At 42.0% G+C, this 15256-nt stretch overlaps 1 long non-coding RNA gene across 1 annotated transcript; it reads left to right on the top strand.

Moving 5' to 3' along the window:
• The first annotated feature begins 4607 nt into the window (after positions 1 to 4607).
• LOC308590645 lies at positions 4608 to 10526 on the top strand. The gene is made up of 4 exons (XR_014009835.1): positions 4608 to 4718; positions 5878 to 6000; positions 7885 to 8034; positions 10069 to 10526. It is a non-coding gene; the product is annotated as an uncharacterized lncRNA (long non-coding RNA).
• Positions 10527 to 15256: the final 4730 nt, after the last annotated feature.

Here is a 15256-nt window from a genome sequence, read left to right as displayed (position 1 = left end):
TACAATATAAAAATATAGGATGCACTCCCTATTTTCATAATTTCCTGCTCCTCACTGGACCAGTCCTTCCCAATTGGAATCCTTAGTCACCCTTCCTTGGCCCATGAATTCCTCCAAGTCAACTTCTTCTTCCAGCGGTCACCTGTTGGTTCATTCCTCATTGGCTTCTAATCACTCAGGCATTATGAGGGTCTTCTTGAGTATATGCTTCTTCCTTGAAGAGTTGGTTTCGACTACTGCTTAGGCTAAACAATACAGAGGTGTGGGAGCAGTGCAATGGTTGGGTAAGCCCCTTCTTCCGATCTGAAAGATTTAGCAAAAGGAGGTGCTTCTGGCAGGAGGTGTGAGGACTCTGACAGGATCCTGGAGTCAAACGGCCTTTCCCACAAAGCCTTTTAAGCACTAACTAGGCTTTGGGAAGCAGCCCTTCTGTCTCTTTCCCAATGCTGCTGCCACCCCAGGAGCTACTTCCGTGGCCCTTCTCTGCTGGCAGGGAGAAATCAGGACACCCTGGAATCAAGGCACAACCCAGGACAGCTTAAGGAATTCTGTAGCCATTCCAGCCAAATCAGGGCTGCTGAGGCGTATGCATTTAAATCAGCTTTAAAATAAATTTGCCTCCAAGGTTAATGGACTCTTGAACTGTAAGGAGTATATGAGAACATTTACAAAGCAAAATGGTCAGAGCTGGAGGCCCATAGGATTGGCGTAAAAGTCCACTGCCTTTTGAATATGACTTTTTGTATGTTGTGTTTTAAAAAGGCTAAGGTACCTGGACATACAAACATTGTTAGGCCCAGCAAGTCTCTTTCACCACCTGTTCTAACTCTTTTATCATTTCACTTATTTGAGAGATGTTTCATCTTGTATTGAGGTTAGATGATATAACCATGCATTCAAAAACTGCCAAATCTCTGCTTGCCTGCAGTTTTACATTAAAAACAAAACTTTGATGCTTTATATCAGGAAATACCATACTTCCCCATTCCAAACTATTGATTTGAAGGATACACATTTTAGAAGCAACTTTTTATTTGCCACAATCATTTATATTTATCATAATAACCACAATGATAGCACTCTTTTCTCTGTGTACTGCATCCCATTTCCCTCCATGAACAGCAAAGAGAGAGAGAGGGGGGGGGGGAGACAGGGATCCAAATGCCTGACTCTCACCACTAGGAATCACCCTCACATTGCTATGAATTATTGAATTCACAAAGAGGAGATTTATGCTGAACCATAATTACCCATCAATGTGAGGCTGGTGTTAGATATGTGAAGCATTATAATAGTTATTTCAACTGGAAAAGCGTTTGAGGCAGTGGAGATAAAGGGAAGTGCCAGAGAAACCAAAACTCCAAAGTATACTTTGAGGAAGTTGCAATACAAAACTATACAGACTTATCTGGAAGTAAGACCCATTGATATCAGTGGCACTTACATCTAGATAGACAGGTATAGAATTGCACTGTAATCCCTTTGAAATAAATGGTTATTAGTTCAACCAAAAGTGCATAGGAGTGTGCTGAAATCCCTAGGAGTTTGCTCCAATCCTTCCAGCCAAATATATTTATTGGTGAGGGATGGGGTGGAAAATTGAGAAATATCTTTTGCTTTCAAGGAAGGAAGCAAACTTCCTTTGAAACTGGAGGTGGAACATAGATATTGTGGGTTATTTTGCCCTGCCTGAGTTTGTCTAATCTTCTTTTCAAGTAATCTAAGCTGGTGGCCATCACTGCCTCCTATGGAAGTGAGTTCCATGATTGAACTATGAACTGCATAAAATATTATACAGCATATAGCTTCTGAACTACACTAAGCATGCTTCATCCCTACTTTCAACTATCTCAGCTAAAATATTTGTGATATTATGGGGTTAATCATTAAATAGAATACTTTTCTTTTTTCTTTAACTTACTAAACACAAGTAAAATAATTAAGAAACATTAGATTACCTTCTCCAGGACATTGGAAATTTTTGTTAGGTCTAATTGGAGATGAATCTGTGTATGCCACAACGGCCACAAGGATACTCCTGGCCCAGAAATGAAAATCACAGGAGATTCCAACATTGGAAGAATGGTGGAGTAAGATGGTGGAATAAGATACGTTGAGTTAGCAAAGCTGACGGGGAAGATCCAGAATCAGTGTGACGAACTGTATCAAAAGGACTGGAGCAAATTTATATTATATATGAAAGAATATTGTAAATATCTGAAAACATTTGTAGCTGTGAGTTGAAATGTTTTGTAATGGCAATATAAGGAACTGATTTACATTTCATAAAGGGAAATATAAAAATAAGAGAGAAGGTAAAAAAGTGGTTATAGAAATGCTAAGAATAAAGTAATTACGTACTGAAGTCAGAAAAAGGGGCGGGAGGAGGTCGATGCTCGGATAGAGCAATGTTTGAGCATATGGATTAATGTATGGATATTGTGATCGCAAAACACTGAAAATGCAATAAAAATATTTTTAAAAAGAAAAGAAGGGAAGCATAATCTGCATCAGTAAAATTCTTCAACTTAATCATAGAATTGTAGAGTTGGAAGGGACCTCAAGATTGATCTAGTCCAACCACTGCAATTCCCCCCTTGGGACTCGATCATGAGATTTAGAGTTTCATGCTCTGCTGGCTGAGCTATAGAAAACCCACATCAGCAGTGAAAGCCACAGTTGGATTGACCTAAGAGTGGACTAGTCACATTTATGGAAGAGGCTATCAGTGGCAATTAATTTGATGGATATACCATTTCCAGTTGCTGAGGGAGAAGAGGGGGAGTGGGCGATTGCTTTCCTGTTATGATAGTCTTGTACCAATGGACATCTGATCATCCACTCCAAGAAGGATGCTGCTAGACTGCAGGGTTCTTCTTGTCTTCTGAAAATGGAGGGTGGGATTTGAAGCAGGGTTAAACAACTACGTAGCTGGATTCAGTTCAAGACAATGTGGCTAAGTCTAGTCATCACTAAACAAATCAGCTGGCTCAAAGTATCCTCTGCCTTTCACAACAATCTGACACAATTAGAACAAGGAGGGGCAATGTTCAGTAAAATGATTTAATCAGCTCTCAGTAATAATCTTAGAGTCACTGTATTCTATTAAGTGCCTACCAGTGTGTCCCTGGCACCTTTCAACAGCCATGAGCTATGTCTAGCTTTGCCAGCTGAGCAGTCACCTGAGGCTTTGATTGCACTTTGATTAGTAGCCTGGAAGAAGAGAAAAAGTATATTGTTCCTTCCAACTCAGTAAGCGAAGGCAAAAACAGAGGAATTGGATCAGAATTATATTTTCTATTTCTAATGATGAGCATAGTCACCTGGCCTCAATTGACTTTGCAGCTTTCTTGGAACAAGTTGCTCATTTGGAGCTGTTTGTGGTCCTGCAGTAACATTACCTTACAGTGGTACCTCTGCTTAAGAACTTAATTCATTCTTATCCTCAGGCGCACTTTCACTAATGGGACCTCCTTGCTGCGCGCGATTTCCATTCGCATCCTGGGGCAAAGTTTGCAACCAGGAGCAGCTACTTCCAGGTTAGCTGAGTTGGTAACCCGAATCATTCGTAGCCAGAAGTTTTCGTATCCAGAGGTATCACTCTACTTTCTACCTCAGCCTTACTTGCCTGCCCCTGAAGTGATTGCTTTGCTGCCACTGAGTCACCCTTCTTTTTTTCTGTGTGGATCAGTTTTACTGGTTGAAACCTCCATTGCAGCCATGTGCACTGCAATATGAAGTCAACATTTTAACCACAGCTCATCCTATACTTCGCAGCCTTGCTGGGATGGATCTAGTATCCAGGCTTTTTTCTTCTTTAGAAGAGAAATCCTTAGATGGAGACTGTATTGAGGAGGTTTCTTGTAGGTGGCTTCCGGGCTTTGCCATTGCCTTTTTTGGTTCTCAGCTCCTTTATTGGGTGCCGTCAGAATTTAAATTTTATATTACCGTATTTTTCGCTCCATAGGGCGCACCTGACCATAGGGCCCACCTAGTTTTCCGAGGGGGAGATCAAGGAGCGCACAGCTCCTGTCGGCTTTTCTACGAGGAGGGAGAAGGGACTGACGCAGCCAGTCAGTCCCTTGTCCCTCCTCGGGGAAAAGCCCCCAAGAGTGGCCCCGCAAAAGCCGTGTTCTCTTTAAAGGGGCTGCGTGGCTTCTGCTGGCTTTTCTACGAGTTGGAGGAATTCCCCCAACTCTCGCAAAACCAGCAGAAGCTGCATGCTCTTTAAAGGGTGTGTGGCTCCTGTGGGCTTTTCCACGAGGCGGGAGAAGAGATTGATGCGGCCAGTCAGTCCCTTCTCCCTTCTGGGGAAAAGCCCCCAAGAGCGCACGAAGCTTGTGTGCGGCTCTTGGGGGCTTTTCCCAGCTGCCTCCCCCCTGCACTCGCTCCATAGGATGCACACACATTTCCCCTTGCTTTTTAGGAGGGAAAAAGTGTGTCCTATAGAACGAAAAATACGGTAACTGTATAGAAGAAAAAAATTGAAAAGTGCCTGTTGACAACTAATGAGATTGTGGTGAAATAATTCAGACAATTTCAACAGTGAGCTTTGAATTTCATCATTTTCTCTATGTCTTTATGCCAAAGTGTTGCCTGCAGCACAAACACATAGCCTATAAATCCCTCCAAGTAAGACTCTATGTGCATCAGTTCTCTTTCTAGAATGATGAAGGCACTCCTGAGCACATGCCTCCTCTTGGCCCTGCTTTCTCCAGGTAAGTAGGAACCAGTAGGATGGGGAACTTTTACAGTAATAATATTTAGAGGACAGAGGAATCCGGAGAGCTGAATTTAAGAGAGCTAGTGTGTTGTAGTAATTAGAGGGTCAGGCAAGGATCCAGGAGACCAGGGTTCAAATCCCCACTCAGCCACAAAGCTCACTGGGAGATCCTGGACCAGTCACTATACCTCAGGTTAACTTACCTCACAGGGTTCTTGTGAGGATAAAATGAGGAGCAGAGAACCATGTACACAGCCTTGAGCTGCTTGGAGGCAAGTGCAGAAAACAAATAAATCAAAAAAATTAGAAGCCAAGAGCAACTAAAATGGATAGAATTTTATAATGATATTTGAAATATGCTAGTAACTGAAGGTACTATGTTTAGTAGCCACTGGTAGCCTAATTCTGCATCATTTGCCTAAACCTTTTGTGAGGCCATTCAAGTCTTACGAGAGAGGGATCAAAATGTTTGTATTTCCACTTTGTCCATGTCATGCAGAACAGTATGTGCTTCCAGGACGTCCCCTCTTCCCCCCCCCTTAACTGTCCTAACCCCCTCCAAAAAATAAATAAATTCGTCAACATTTTTCATAGGTGAGTTGCCCTAGCATAGCTAGTAGAACCCTTAAAGACCAACTCTCTTAACCTGGATCTAACCCTGTTCATTTAACTCTGCTTAAAACTGGTTGAAATGCAAAATCTGCTCCCCAACAGGTCTAGTAAGTGATGGGACAGAGTTTTCCTGCAGAGGGTACCCAGTTTCCACAATGCTTTTTTTCATGCCTAAATGATGGGATAAGCCTTCCTCCTGCTCATCTGGCCTTTGCTCCTTTATCTAAACTCATGTCTAAGATTGTAATTGAACAGTAAGGGGAGGGGAGGCATTGAAGTGATAGAGTGGATGGGAGGGAAAATGGGCCATTGGACAGGGAGGGTTTACCTCCTGGAAATAATTAAACCAGTGTTCTGGCCAATGGCTTTTACTCATTTCATTTTATTGAAAGATCTTGTTAACTTGAACCCCATTTCATTTAAAAGATTTAATTCTCTCTCACCTCCTTCTCTGTGTCAAATGAAGGAAACCTCAAAACCAAATAATAATAATGTTAATGACAATAACAATCCATGAACTAATCTTTTGCTCCTGTCCTCAGCATTGCCTCTGAAGTGCATAGAGGCATTTAACACGACTGGACTGACATATGATGGATATTTAAGAACAAATTGTAAATTTGATAAAGATTCCTGTGCTGCCAGTGTTCTGCGTACAAATCTAGGTAAGATTTATCTGTTTTTTGTCTTTTGTTTTTAGAATTACTAAATTAGTTGTAAGGAAGCTGTGGCACATAAGCTGTAGATGAATGAGAACTCCCATCTGCCTCATCTATCTTGGCCACCAGTCAGAGATGATGGGAGATGTAGTCCAGCAGCATCTGGAGGATCACAGCTTCCCAATCCTGCAGTAAGGAATCACTAACATTTGAAAATGGGGAATTTAAAATCACCTGATCACAAGCATCAGATTTCCATCTTCCATCCCTTTTTCCCTAGAGTGTGCAGTTGCCATTTTGTGGTTCGCCTCAAGTGCCAAAATACCTTGGGGCTATTCTGGGTGGGATGGTGGTGCTCACTTGACCATCTTTTCCTACATCATTGCTACATACTTGGAGGGAGAGGGGGAATGGGACAGTGAGGTTGGTGCAGTTGAAGTGCACTGCCAAGTCTTCTTCCTTGGCGATCACTTGTAGCTGAGTAAGTTTGTCTTCCATAAACACGGTTTTAACAATGAGTCCGTAAGTGACTGTGGAGGCCAATTCTGGATCCACACGTCCTTCCACAGTGGGGGCATTGGTTTCCAGACAGGAGTTGATCAAGGTGTGGATTTGCCAAGCATGCCTTCCTGCTAGCATGTTTCTCCCTTGCGTCCTGAGTTCAAGTGTCTTCAAAGCCTATGACACCTTTGTTAAAGGCTGTTCTCCAACTGGAGTGCTTGCAGGCCAGTGTTTCCCAGTTGTCAGTGTTGATGCTACATTATTATTTTTTTATTTGCCTTGAGACAGTCTTTAAACCTCTGCCAAGTATCTTGGGTTGGGCAACAGGAGTTCAGGGAAGTATTTTCCTGCCCTGTAAATGGTTATGATCGACTAGCAGAGAGAATGCAGTGTATGGCACATGTATTGTCAGAAGTATAGAAGAAGCCTTGATTCTTCATGCTGCAGATTGGACCTGAAATGAAGTTCTACATTCATTTCAAATTTAATGCCTTTTACTGAGCGCCGCAACCCCAGAATCGGTCACGACTGGACCTAATGGTCAGGGGTCCCTTTACCTTTACCTTTTATGATCATAATAAAGCTTTGACAGCTTTGGTTGTATTTTACAAACTATGGTTGCAATCAAAATTATTCACGCCCCATTGCAAATTGGGTTTATTATCAAATTTTACAGACTTCTAGCTGTTTGCATTGAGAAAATCAAACAAAAGCCATTGAAATGGCTCTGCAAAATTGCTGCTTCAAGTGGTTCCCCCAAATTCAGCTGAAAATGCAACTTATACTGCCAAGAACAAGAACATTATTTATTTCGGTTGAAAGACCCACAAAATCATTTTCAAAAGCAAAATAAAAAAGAAATACAGGGAAGATTAAAAGGTGGTCACATTGTTTTATCTACAGTATGTAGGTTTCTATTTCTTATTACTTCTGAGAGGAACTTAGCCATGGCCAGGGTAGTATCATCTGACTTATATTGGCTTCTCTTGTCTCACTATTATTCAACCCATCCTTGGCAAGCATCTTTTAAATGCCTGCAGAAAAATGTGTATTCCACCAGGCTCATACAAGCCATTCAGAATACACCTTTCCATTGGTTAATTGATATCTGTTTCTTTTCTTTTTACAAAGTTTTTATTGTATGCTTTATGTATTATGAGTGGAATCATTTTGATATTTTTCTTTCAATGATATATAGGTGTGTGTACGTATATATAAATTAATAAAGCCCATCACCTTAGATATGCAGAATTTAATAATATTTTGCATGTTGTTTGTTTGAAAAGGCTCTCATTCAGACATTACAGAAAATTGGAACCATTACAATGAATGTGTTTTAGGAGCAATAAACCTCCATATCTAAATATTTCTTTCAAATTCTTTTCATAGTGAAATTCCAAGAGCAACTTTTGAAGCAATGCTCGTTATTCGAATACTGTTACTCAGGCAATTACAGCTTCACTGCAGGGGATGGTCAATTCTTTCAGATGAAGAAGCACTGCTGCAAGACTGACCTGTGTAACAATGCAACTCTCAGCCGTACGTTTCTGCATCAATTTAGAATCATTAACATGTTAGGGTTTTTCACTGAATTTGGCCATGGCCTGGATCCTTAGTCAATCAGCAGTACTTAGAGAATCTGTGCCTCATTCAAATGGGGTGAGACAGCCCCAGGTGGCTACAGGTTGGGTTGAGCAGCTCAGGACTATTAGGGGCTCTCAAGGGATGGAGAGTCAGGCAGGACGGGGAGGCAGTCATGAGGAGAAACTGTGAAGAAGAGGGACCTAGCTAGAGACACGGGTGGCGCTGTGGGTTAAACCACAGAGCCTAGGGCTTGCCGATCAGAAGTTCGACGGTTCAAATCCCGGCAATGGGGTGAGATCCCGTTGCTTGGTCCCTGCTCCTGCCAACCTAGCAGTTCAAAAGCAAGAAGTGCAAGTAGATAAATAGGTACTGCTCCGACGGGAAGGTAAACAGCATTTCTGTGTGCTGATCTGGTTCACTAGAAGTGGCTTAGTCATGCTGCCAGCTGCCAGATGACCCAGAGGCTGGTTGCAGACAAATGCCGGCTCCCTCGGCCAATAAATTGAGATGAACACCGCAACCCCAGAGTCGTCTGCAACTGGACCTAATAGTCAGGGGTCCCTTTACCTTTTACTTGGCAGCTACATCAGCCAGAGAAGGGATGGGTTGCCTTTCCAACCAGGCCTCTCCTTCTTCCTGCCCTCAAAGGAGCACCATGCAGGATCAGATCATCCTACTGATAGGTGGGAGGATCTGATCCTGCACAGTGCCAGTGCCCCTTGTCCCTGCCATGTTTTTACTCTATGTTAAGATATGGTTACACATCGCCCCTATAGCCAAGTGATGTGAGATTCCATGGGTACCAGGCATGCTGTAACCCAGGCTCTGTGTTTCCTGTGGGACCATAATGCACTCTGGTGTCTTTATGATATATGGTTATGCATAAATATATACAACCTGAGGCCTACAATGAAGACATCCACCAGAATATGTCCTGTCCCTCTCATAGGCACAGCAGCATCCTTGCCTTGGCAGTTTGTATTTTCCTGGGAATGGTCACATTCCTCATATTCTAATAAAACCTAATCCTGGTTTTATTACTACACAGGGAGCAGCTTCCATTCCTTTGTTGTGCTGCTGTGCTAATCTGCTATTTTAATGACCCACTTCCCCAAAACGGTTACCTCAGAAGTAGATTTATTCTGACATGAGTCATGTTGATTTTCTAGGACTTAGAAATGTCTAAAGAAGTGTCAGTTATGTCAGTTTAGGAACTTTGCCTACATTAAGTAACCAAGTGGATAAGTAAAATAATAAAAATAAAAATCGGGAATAAGAATACAATCTTCAAGATGCCTTTATAACATTCCCTATGCATAATTAGCCGTGAATGATATTTCATGCAATATAATTGGATACCTAGGTGCATGAACAGCTCATAAACAGGTTATGGTCCCTTTAAGATAACATTCAATTTGATGGTCCAAATTAGAAGGTTACAACCCACCTATCTTATCCAGGTGTCCTCCTAAATGACCCTTGAACTGTTTCTGGTCAGTCTTTTAATTGACAAAATAAGCACTGTCTAAGCTGGCAGTTATTCTTAATTAATATAATTTACTGAATTTATATACTGCCCTGTACCTGCAGGTCTCAGGGAATTCACAGAAAGTGACAGTTAGTTCATTGCTAAAGTGCAGAAGACAGAAAGAATCTCTGTACAAAGATAAGGGACTAAGAGTATACCTTTTCATACAGGCTACACCATAATCAATGGCAGGAAAACCTTCTGAGAGATTGAGAAGGGAAGAAACTTCACACTCCCCCACCCCCCTTTATGTAAAGGTCATTCATCTCAGAGAACAATGGTGACTTTGTCCCATGCTCAGTCCTGAACCCAGATTGTGTCTAGATTATATTTTATCCAAGAGTACTTGCAGCTGCCCCACCAAAACTGGAAGGCCCTAGGGTGGATTCCATTAATACAACACAGAGATACAAAAACAGACAAAGACATTAACATGCTCACTATACTTTTGATTTTGGCAGTTCCTGATCGCAACATAATGGCTGAAAATGGTTTGCATTGCCCATCCTGCTTTTCTAAAGGAACCATAATGTGTAAAAGTGAGAAGACCATCAACTGCCTTGAGAATGAAACCCAGTGCATTCAATCCAAACTAAGTGTTATTACCGGTAACATTGCTACTCAGACAAGGAAAAAAGGCCTAGTAATTCTTGGTCATGCAGACTCTCTCCTTGTCTCCTTCTCTCCCTTCCTCCTTTTCCCTTGCATGTTGCACGAACAATGAGAGGGATCATATCTCTCACTGGCCCCACTCTGCACCCTTCCGTATTGTTTTGCCTGCCTGGTCTGTGTCCTTTAACTCTCATAATGCCACTTGCTTGTCCGGAAAGAGGATTCAGAGTGAGATGTGTATATAAAATACCCTTCTGAACAAAGTAAAAAAAAATGCATTGATTGCTTCACCCCAGTTGATTCCGGATCTCTCCACCACTGGGATGCAGTCCAGGACAAAATGTGTCCGTCTTGTTCAAAACAAATATTTATTATGTAAAAGGAATGTATTACATTTCCTTAAATTCTGTGACAATGAGCAGTATCTGGTTAACTCAGACCATTAGTGTAAAGATTTACAGTTGTGCAAGAGAATTTCCTCTCTCTTTTGCATGTAGGTGCTCTGAACCCTCCCAAAATCTGCTCCACAGAATTGGGAAAAACCTCAGAATTCATTTAGGGGATACACAAAAGGAGGAAGAGAGAGAGGATATGTTCCTTTCTACAACCATACATTATTTTGTTGATGTCATGATTTAGCTACATCCGTAAAGAGACTTTAACCCAAAGTGTTTCTAACCCGAGGTACCACTTTAAATCAATTTTTGATGTGTCTAGATCCAGTTTTAGATGGAGACTTCCCTATCAGCAAATTTTTCAGGAATAATGCTACATTGGGAGGGAATTTGGAATGAATGGGGGAGGGGCATATGGCTGATTTGCCTCAGAAGGACAGAGGCAGATTCCAGGCCATTTGTGATGCTTCTGCCCTACATTCTTTCTTCTCTTATTTCTGCTGCCCTTTACAGCCTTGGCTTTGCTAGTTTCTCTTTTAAGGGTTGAGTAAGAATTCTGAGGTGAGTACCTGATTGGCCCTTGGGATTCGCCGTTTTCACCTTCTTTATGTTTGACGTGTTTAAAATGAAAATAGATATGGTAAAATAAAAGGAGGATTCTCTGGATACTTAGATCACAGTGGGGCAATGAGGGAGCCTCAGTTGGCACCCAACCATCCTGAGAGACAATGAAGTGCAACTCCAGCTTTTTTTGCTGCTTTTTTTGCTGTTGACTTATGGCAGGTTCACTCAAGGTTCAGACACCAAGGAGGGAGTGTTGTTCTCAGATCTTGCTTTGTGGCCATAGCATGTGACTTTTAATATGCCCAGGAGATGGGGGGAGGATAGAATTCCTCCCATTTTATTGCTACTCACCTGCCCACAAGAATTTTATTTGGTTAATCTTATCAATTAGGCCTGTTTTCAAATTCTCTGATTTCATTATATCTTATAAGTATAAGCTGTTTATTAAAAATCGTTGTGTCTTGAGAGTCCTTTGGGTATGATAGCAATTTTAAATTATATCTGATCTAACTTTTTTACCTGAACTTCTAATGTTGAAAATTTTGTATATTCATGTTCTGACGAAATTATGATATTTCTCAGATTTCTTAAATATACTCGTTTAAAAACTAACTTATTAAAATTATCATTCACCATCACAGGCACCATCTCCTAGTCCCTGAGTAAAGGACTAATGTCAACATTTCTCCCCCCCCCCCCAGGTGGATTTCAACACCACAGTTTCACTTTCCAAGGTTGTGGAACAACAGATTTTTGTGCCTTCGGGAAAAAGCAAAGAAAATTACTCGGAGATGCGAGCTTTATCTTTTCTGCGAGCCAAAAAAGTTGTTACAATGCTTCACGAATCTCACACAAGCCTAAACATGAAGAGTGAATGGGAAAGTGTAGACCTCCTCCTTGTGTAGTTAAATTTTCATTATGATGATTACAATGCAAAATAAATGGTTATGGAGAATCAAATGCTGGTTCTCAGATCTTTTTCTTTCAGATACAAATGCAATTATCATTTATTGTTTAGCCACACCGATTACGAAAGACGCAATACATAAAACAGAATAAAAACAAAATTAACACATTGCACAACTAAAATTTTTATTAGAATCAGATGATTCGTTAGATAAGAGGTTTCTCCTTTGAAAGATTTAAATTAGGGCATATTTTAAGGCAGAGTTCATTGGAGCTCAGCTCAGGCATCTCTCAGATTAGTTCCATTGCCATTCTAAGAGAACAAGGAACAAGTTCGTGGTGAACTCTGGCACCGGCAAATCTAGAAAAATAGCGCTGATCCCTACAAACCTTTCTCCTTATAATCGTAACTGTAAAGGCAAAACAGATCAATTTTTCAGAGGGCTAAGGGGATTTGTCCCTTAATAAATAGTTAATCATATAACCAATCCATCTCTCAATTGGGAGATTTAAATATTTGAACAAAGCTTCTCTTAAGTCCACATAGATGGAACAAACCAGTAAGTAGTTGTGTGAATATTCAGGCCTCTTAGCTTTTCATAGGCATATGACATAGGGGATCTGGCGAGAGCAGCCTTCAACTATGACAGAGTTGTAAAAGCTTTTCCCCATTTGGTATTTGTGATGTGCTTACATAGTGAGGGGCCTGAATGGGTACTTTGGCATACGAAGGTGCAGGACTGTCTCCCCCTCCCCCCCATGAGGCAAGGTGAGGCAACCATCTTAGGTGGCTGGGTCCATAGGGGCAGTAGATCTGGTCTCCAAGGAATTCCTTGCCCCTGCTGCTGGCACAGTGGCAACAACAGCCGCACTGTGCTTCTTAAAGACCAGATTTGCCCCTCCCCCGCAATCAGGTTGCCTCTTCAGTGGCCTCTTGGCCAATTGGAGGCGCTTCTGGTCTCCTGCTATGCTTGTTTCCAGTGGTGATCTTTATTCCTCACCCTTCGCATTGTTCCGGATGTCGATCTGCACTTATCTCTTCTTCCCTGGAATGGCGGGGCACTATTTTGTGGTTTGCTTCAGCTGCCAACATGTCTTGGGACAGACTTTCCAAGGAGCACATTTGACCATGAAATTATGCTTCTAAATATGAAATTTCATATGACAAGGTGTCACCTCAATATCTAACACAGTAAGAATATCTTAAGGAAGATCATAATCATCAATAATTTGTAGTATTATCTTATTCCAAGATGGAGGCTCTCTAATGTTAAAAATCTCCTTGAAACCTCCATCCCATTTTTAAATTTTATCAATAAATACCTAAGAGAAAGTATATGCATTCTGACCTTCACTGAACAAACACCAGGTTACATAGGAGGTAATTCCAAGGTGGCAAGGGGTCTTCACCCCCCCCCATAAAATGCCTGAGGGAGCCGGTCCCTCCCAAAGTTGATGGGCATGGCAACTGGTCTATAGGTCTCTCCTAGTTGCCTTCAGACTGGGTGCCATAGACACTGCCCCCCCCCACAATTCCTCTGATTGAGCAGCCTGGCAGGATACTTTGGTCATGCATACAACAGACATCAGTAGTATTAGTATACTACCGCCTGTCTATTGGTTATGCCCCACCCCTCTAGAGTTTGATTAAAGATGTCATATGACACTCCACCCCAAAAGTCCCATCTCAGATGTCCCACCTCCAAGGGCCACTATGAAATAACTTGGGGGGGGAGCCACGTAACCCAATCTGTGATGATGGCACACCACTGCCTCCTTCAAGTAGATAGGGACCACCCCCTCTTTCAAGGAGGCATTAATCACCTCCCTGACCCAGTCAGCTGTCCCCTTCCTGCTACTTTTCCTCAGACAATAGGGGCAACGGGCAATGTTCCTGAATCTTACTAATTGAAACTCATCCAACACATCAGGGCTAGACAGTGCTCTGGACACTCCTTGAGTTTCATCTGCTGTAACAGCTGAGTCAGGTTCCCAGTGGATGCAAGCAATTTCATCCTCAAGATGCTTTGCAAACAAGTCACAGCATTGACAAGTCACAAGCACATTCCCCGGCTCCCAATGACAGGCCCTCCCCATTTTCACCTTGGACCTTTCCTTTTTCTCACCCAGCCTCTCACCCTAGGAGATGCCCACTTCTCCACCTCTCCACCTGGTTACTGGCACCAGGTTCAGATTCCCCACCACCACAATTTGCAGCACATTAAGCATTTTATTTTATTTTATTTTTTAAGCCCAGACCAATGTTTCATATCATCATGTGATTGAGATATTTTAGCATTACCTCATCTTTGTGACCCCCTTTTTTTAGTGCAAGGGGGTTTCCTAATTAATGAAACATTGAAAATGCATGGAGAAGGGAAATGCCACATTTTCTTAGATGTGATTACACACATATAACTTTACTTCATCCTTTAGAAATTCTGTTAGTATAACTTTACTTCATCCTTTAGAAATTCTGTTAGTATAAGCAAATACAAAAGACACACACATAGAAAGGAAATGAGTAGAAGAAGGTATATTTAAAATAAAATTAATAGCAATGTTGATGCTGCTAGGATGTATAAAAGCTAGAAAATCATAAAAGTAGGAAAGGAGGTTAAATAAAGAGGGAAGTATGAGAAACAATAAAAAGAGAAACACTGAAGGAAGGGAGGGAGGAGAAAGAAAAGAGAAAAAAGAGAGGAGTGTGTGTGTGTGTGTGTGTGTGTGTGTGTGTGTGTGTGTGTGTTTAAAATGGACATAATAGCTGTTCAGAAGTCAGATCACTGAAAATAGGTTACAAGAGGAGATGTTATCTACAACCCTTTCAGTCATGTAGCTCCACTATGTCCAACCTGTAGATCGCGATTGGCTGTTTGATCGTGAAAAGAATTCTGCTGGACCGCTGTTGCCGAGGCCTCACCCTCCCTATCGTGCTCCCTCTGCCAGAAACAAACCAAGCAGCCTCATCCCAATCTCCTCTCATGGGAGGGGATGTTCTGATGCTGCATGCGCCCACCCTGTGCCACACCTGTCCCATCAGGGAAGCAGCCGGTGAGCTACTCTCACAAGATGGGGTTTTTTAAACCTGCCCCTGCCCCTTACCAGAGGAAACCTCACTTGTTGGATGCAGCCCCTGCAAAGGACGTGCCTGCCCCACCCTGAGGGAGGA

This window comes from Podarcis bocagei (genome assembly GCF_964188305.1).
Source record: "Podarcis bocagei genome assembly, chromosome: 7".
Lineage (NCBI taxonomy): Eukaryota > Metazoa > Chordata > Lepidosauria > Squamata > Lacertidae > Podarcis > Podarcis bocagei.
This window is presented reverse-complemented; position numbering and strand designations above follow the sequence as displayed.